Below are 6,911 nucleotides of genomic sequence, written 5' to 3' on the forward strand. Positions count from 1 at the left end.
AAGCCATTATTGTTGTATCTCACAACTACGAATACAGTAATGGGGGCTTTGCTTGCTCAATACCTAGAAGAGTCTAGGTAGGAGAATGCGATCTACTACATTAGCAAGAAGATGTTGCCTTATGAAGAGAAGTATTCACCACTTGAGAAGACATGTGTAGCACTTGTATCGGCAACCTGTAACCTCAGACATTATATGCTTGCTTTCAAAGTATTGTTGATTGCAAGGATTGGATCCTTTAAAATATCTGATGGAGAAAACCTATGCAAGACAGGAAGACAACTAAATGGGTTCTACTTCTGTCAGAATTTGATATTAAATATGTGACTCAGAATTCTATGAAGGGAAGAGTAATTGCTGATCACTTAGCCCACTATTCACTTGAAGAAGCTGAAGAAATCCAAGGAGACTTTCTGGATGAGGATATCATAGGGATCAAGGTAGAATCATAGAAGATGTATTTTGATGAAGCAACTAATCAAAATGGAAGTGGCATTGGAGTTCTTTTAATTTCTCCAAAAGGGACACACATCCCATTCTTTGGTAGGCTTAACTGCCCTGCCACTAATAATGCCACTGAATATGAAGCTTGCATTATAGGGTTGTGAGCAGCCCTAGGTCTTGGAGTAAAATAATTTGAAGTATATGGTGATTCAGCCTTGATAATTTCCTAGATTCAGAATAGATGGAAGATCAAGGAAGAAAGGCTGAGATAATATCATGTGGTACCCCATATCTACAAATGATACTAGTTTGAATAAATTGAGCAACTTTCTTCGAGTTCAAAACCTTGTATGAAACTGCTTCTACTCATTTAGTGAAGTAATCAATAGCAACAAGTATAAATTCATGGCCGGATGCCGTTGGGTGAATCTTCCCAATAATATCTATTCCCCATGTAGAGAATGGCCAGGTTAAAGTCATGGTATGTAATAGCATAGGTGGCATGTGCTTCAGATCTCCATAGACTTGACATTGATGGCACTTGCGAACATGACATACGCAGTCTGCTTCCATAGTAGTCCAGTAATACCCTTACCTCATTATCTTCTATGATAGCATGTGTGCATTCATGTGTGGCCCATAACTTGACACATAAACCTTTTCAATTATTTGTTATGCTTCCTTGGTGGTCACACAAAGGAGATGAATTTCGTCATATGATCTTCTGTAAAGCCTCTCCCCACAAATAATATAATTAGTGGACAACCTTTTGATGGTCAGTTGGTCATTCTTGTCTGCAGACTTTGGGTATGTCTCATCCTTAAGGTACTGTAGGATGTCTGAGTACCATTTACCTTCTCTATTCATTCCCTCATCTTCTTCTATTGACATGCAATAAGCTGGCTCTTCTTTTTGTTACAGCACTATTGGTTTAGCTTTGTCTTCCTTAGGACCATCCATCTAGTCTCTCCATTAACTATATCTACAAAGTCAAGGGACTCCCAAGAAAGTTTTGTGACTTTCCACCATGAAATATAGAGTCTAGCCCCAAGAGAGTTTCTGCCAAGATCAGAGAAGCAGGATTATCACCATCTTTAATTTGACTCACAATGTCTATGGCTTGGGCATCTGTAAAATCGGGCCTTCTAAAGCAAAGCAAAAGTTTTCCCACGAAATAGAGAGCTAAGCCAAAAATTTTCTACATGTTGTCAATCACTCCACGGGTGCGTTTGTTAATCAGTCTTGAAAGAATTGTGAGAAGATTCACCATATGTCCTTCAATCATGCTACTAGTAATTGAAGTAGAAAGTCCTAGAGCATTAGATAAAATCCCCCTGTGTCTGGGATCACATGAAATTGCTACGAATTTCTTGCTAGGATCATAACCCAGAATAGCTGAAAATTCTTCAATTATGGGACAAAATTCAGCAGTCTTAAACCGAAATACATGATCTTTAGGATCCCAGAACTTCACAGCAGCACGGAGGAAATCCCACTTGATCTTGACATTCCTCAAGGCCTTGATTCCCTCTAGCTTATAGCTTGTAAAATTGGACTTGGTACTAAAATCAAAGCTACGAACCCATCTATTGATATCATGAATGGTTGAATGAGAAGAATTTTGATTGTTAGCCATGGATGACTCTTGCTTGTGATTATTGTTTCTTGATAACTTTAATGCAGAAATTTTTTTACAAGTAAGATGCTAAAATAAGCTACCTTAGTCTTTAATCAGGTTTAAATAAGTTTCAAGAGTTTGTAGTTGACTAGGAAAGTGTTTTGTGGTCACAAACAGAGAAAATATTTTTCAAAAAACCCAAAAACACAAGAAATGCGTTGAAAAGGTGCAAGGAGTCGGCCCAAAATTGGGTGTGCCTGTGGGACCTTAAAGTGCTAGTCAACACTCCCTAAGTGCCGAACGGCACTCTCCAAGTGCCGATTCGCACCCAGTTCAACCGAGTCCCAATCATCTCTGTTTAGTGTTTTTGGACGCTTCTTGGGTTTGTTATGACTCCGTTTTTCACTCAAAAAAAATTGATTGTACAATAAAGTTTTCAAAATTTTGTGGGAAATGTCAAATTGGGGCATTTAGACATGCTTTGTCCATTTGATTAAAACAAAAAAAAAAATCACTTGCATCACTGGTTCCAAAAAAGGGAAAGGGGAGAAAAATTGATCAAATCAAGATTTTTCAAAGTCATGCATTCATCTTTTAAACTAGGGGAATTCGGCTAGACAAAAAAAAAAAAATCACTCATTGCTTTTCAAACAAAAAAGAGAGAAAAAATCTTTTCAAAAAATAAAAGGTCATCATGCATAAAAGTTTCCAAACTAGGGCCATTTGGCTGTGCCTCATTCAAGTAAGTGCAAATCCCATCAAAGGTGGTTAGAAAAGTTGAAATTGTTTACTACAAAACTTTATCAGGTGAATTCTAAACTTGTCTCGTTTAAAGTTTCAGCAAGATCAAAAAGCAATCCAAAGGACAAAGGGCTAAAAGCTGAGATTAATACAAATTTGTCTAAGAAACACTTTTTCTTTTTCTTGCAGGAAAATTAAAATACAAGTCAAGCATCATTGGGACTCCGAGTCCGCCTATGCGAAGATCTCCTAAACCCACCTCTAGAGGAGCCACCCTCAGTGTCTCCTTTCTGACTTGCATAAAACCGAGATTCTTGCTTCCAGTTCTGAAGTTCAAGATTTCTGATCCTCTCCTCCAAAGATCTTGTGTTGGCATCAGCCAATGCCATTCAGGTATTCTGAAGAATTAACAAGGACAAGTGTTAGATAAATTATCACAGAAGTTCAAGCCAAAAAACACTCAGAAAGCATCATCTTATACCCAATTCACTTCATTGAGCACATATTGAGAAGATTGAGTGCGCGCTACTAGTTGCAAACCTCCAATCAACCGCATGCTTTCCTCCACAAGATCAGTCCCAACCTGAAACACAAATCCACCGATTCTTGAACAGCTTAAAGAGCAAAAAATTGAGGACAAGAGACTAAAAGATTCAGGAATGCACTGGGTCACTCCAAGGGACATTTGGGGTGTGCTCTGGTCTGTTTAAGGCCATAGAACTGTACGACCCATCAGGATTCATCACTTCATATTGCCGTGTAGGAAAATGAGGATACGTCTCCATGTAGGAACTAGAAGAGCCGCTATCATGGCTAGGAAGGGGATTCTCCTCTTCCTATTCCTCCTTTTCAGAAGATGAAGCCTGAAAGTGCAACATACAGATATTGTCACAAAAGCTAAAATATGGGAGATAAGCGTACAAGATGAAATGCAATTTGACTTCAGAAGGAAAGAGAGATACCGAGGTTATAGGAATGCTAGCTAGACAACCCTGCAATTGAGTTTGAATGAATTCAAGATAATCTCCTGGTGTCCCTGAAACAACATGGCCAACTCGAGCACGAGCAATTTCTTCATTAGCTAGAAGGTCATCCAGCCAGATGGATGGACAAGGAGGAATCAGAGTTGTTGCAGGAAGGTACACATGTTGAGCCTGAGGTGACACTCGATCACCGAGATACCAATACCTCCCATGGCCACACTTAAACAATACCTGACGACCATTCAGCTCTTGAGCCTATTCACACTCAACATACTCACATCCAAGTCAAGGATCCAAAGACATCTGAAAATCACAAAAGACCCAGAATGAAAAGAAAACCAAACCACAACCAAACACAAAAACCCTTAGCTAAACACAAAATCCCACCAAAAAAAAAAAAAACTCACATCAGCAACAATTAGGTTGTCGATCACCATACGCCAAACTTGCAAAGAAGGTTTGGAAGGTGTTGAAAAATGATATTTGAGCAACCAACGGAGAAACCTCGGATACATGCCACCAACATCCTCCAAAACTTGAGGACCAACCCTAAAATATTCATACATCCAAACCTTAAAGAAATCAACATACATCATTACAACATAACCAAAATGACTTTCCAAAACACACACATAGCCAAAAAAAATAAAAAGATTTTAAACCTCACTTGCCAAACAAATGGTGCACCTCCTAAGCTTGAGAGACTACGCCTACAAAGTTGAGTCATGAAATGCAAGAGGGTTGCATAAGCCACAAATAGTGCAAGCTCACAGTACAACTCAGGTCTGGACATAAGAAAGTTACAATGAATAGAAGCATGAACATGCATGTGCCGGTTGCTACAATCTTACAATTCTCGATATTCTCATATAGCCACATCAAAGAGACATTTTTACTCTTCAGTTTTGAAGGCATCACACCCAATAGACTTTTAATCTCTTTTGAAGTGAGGAAGTCATTGACCATGATTCTTTCACCACCCAATCTCAAGCTACAATGACGGAGAAGTCGTAAGGTGTCAACATCACTTCACCAATGCCTGGAAAATGGAAAGTGCACGTAGTATCCCAAAACCGCTCTGGCAAAGAAAGGAGTAACTGGAGATCTTTGTACTCATGACTATCCTAATTCAATAAAGCTTGGAAAAGAGTCTGGAAGCCTGCTTCATCAATGATTTTCTTAATCTCCGAAGACAATATCTCTCATATGCCTTTCAACATCTGGAGGCTATCTCAACTCTTAAGGTTCTGCAAAACAAAGTTGGCCAATCATCGAGATGTCCACAAAATAATCATTCCAAAATACTCACTCCAAAACAAAAACAAAAAACAAAACAAAACAAAACAAACAAAAAAGATCCCATACCTAACAAAAATTCCCATGTCCAAAGATTTGTTCCAACCAAAATCCCATGCCTAACAAAAAAAATTCTCCCATGTCCAAAAAATTTTGTTCTGACCAAAATCTCATGTCCAACAAAAATTTTCCATGTCAAAAAAAAAATTCTCCAATGTCCAACCAAAATTTGTCCATGTCTGACACAAATTTTTTTTTTCATGTCTAACACCAAAAATCCATACCACCACAAAAAAAAAAAATTCCATGCCCATGTCCATAAAAATGTCCGTACTCATGAAGTAAGACTTTACACTTTGCAACAAAATTTTGCATTCATCAAAAATAAATTTGTTCAACCAAGCCTACACATCAAATTTTCATGACTTCAATGCTCACAAAATTCAAGCCAAAACACATTCAACAATACCACAAACTACATACATTGCCAAATTTCATGAGTTATCAACATTGTCCAAGTTACACCATGCCAAATAGCTCAACAATTCAAAAATACCCCAAGGTTGAGATTACAATATAATCAACCATACAATGCAAAATTTCAAAAAGAGCAAATAACAATCAAATGACAATGTCTCAATACCAAGCCCTCAATAAAACATGAAATCACCAAATTTCCCAACAAAGAAATCCAAAAAAATAAAGCTCACCTGAAGTCCATTTTGGAGTGTGGAGCATGGGTCTTAGGGTCTTGGAGGAGCCCTTCTTCCTCATTCCATTCAAGTGATAAGTGATACTTTTTCCCATTAAAAGTGAGAAAAGGTGGTCTCTTGGAAGATGCCATTATCAATGCAAAAAAATAGAAGTTTGAAGATGGGTTTCAAAAATGGATTTGTAACAAAAGTGGCCAAGAACACAAAGATCAGAAAAAATGATTGAGGGAGATGAATGAAAGCAAGTTGAGAAACTTGGGAAAGTGATTTTCAAGAGAAGAAATGGTATAATGAGGGGAAAAAATGCAAGTGGAAGAGGAGAGTGAATAGTAACAATGGAAGAAGAGAGAAGAGAGAAAAGCAAAAAACAAAAAAGAGACAAATGAGAATGGGGGCCAAAAATTGCCCCCCCCCCCCCTTTAGTGACCTGAGTTGCTGAGTCAACTCAGGTTTGACTGAGTTGACTCAGTCAGCTCTTCACAAAAAAAGAAAATAAAAACAATTTTTTTTTGGAGAAATTTTTCTTCATTTTTTCCTATTTTTAGGAAATGAATAAAAAAAACTTTTCAAATATTTTCAAAGATAGATGACATCAATTTCAAGAAAAATAAATTTTCAGGGATGATTAAAAAACAAAGGGGATCATTTTTTTTCAAAAAGAAAGTTTCAAATTCTGAATCCCAAACTTCAAATTTCAAATTTCAAGTTTCAAATTCTAAATCCCAAATTTCAAATTTCAAATTAAAAAAAAAAAAAAAAAAAAAAAAAAAAACTTTTTTCAAAGAACTACAAAAATCAATCAAGGTTTTCTTTCCAAGGGAAATTCAAATAAATCAAATCAAGAAAAGAGAAAGGAAGATCATACATCTCAAAGCAATGGAACAACAAAGCACTTATCATTAAAAGTCTAATTTCAAATTTTAATCTTTTGCAGGCAAAAACCCAGGTTCTGAGGTAGAGAAGCCCCTTGGTTACCTTCTCGAAGATCGAGGTAGAGAAGCCCCTTGGTTAACTTCCCAAAGATCGAGGTAAAGTTGGTTGCCGCAATTCCAAGATTGAGATAGAGAAGCCTCTCAATCGCCTCAGGTTCCGAGGTAGAGAAACCCCTTGGTTACC

Source organism: Quercus robur, chromosome 10 (assembly GCF_932294415.1).
Source record: "Quercus robur chromosome 10, dhQueRobu3.1, whole genome shotgun sequence".
Classification (NCBI taxonomy): Eukaryota; Viridiplantae; Streptophyta; class Magnoliopsida; order Fagales; family Fagaceae; genus Quercus; species Quercus robur.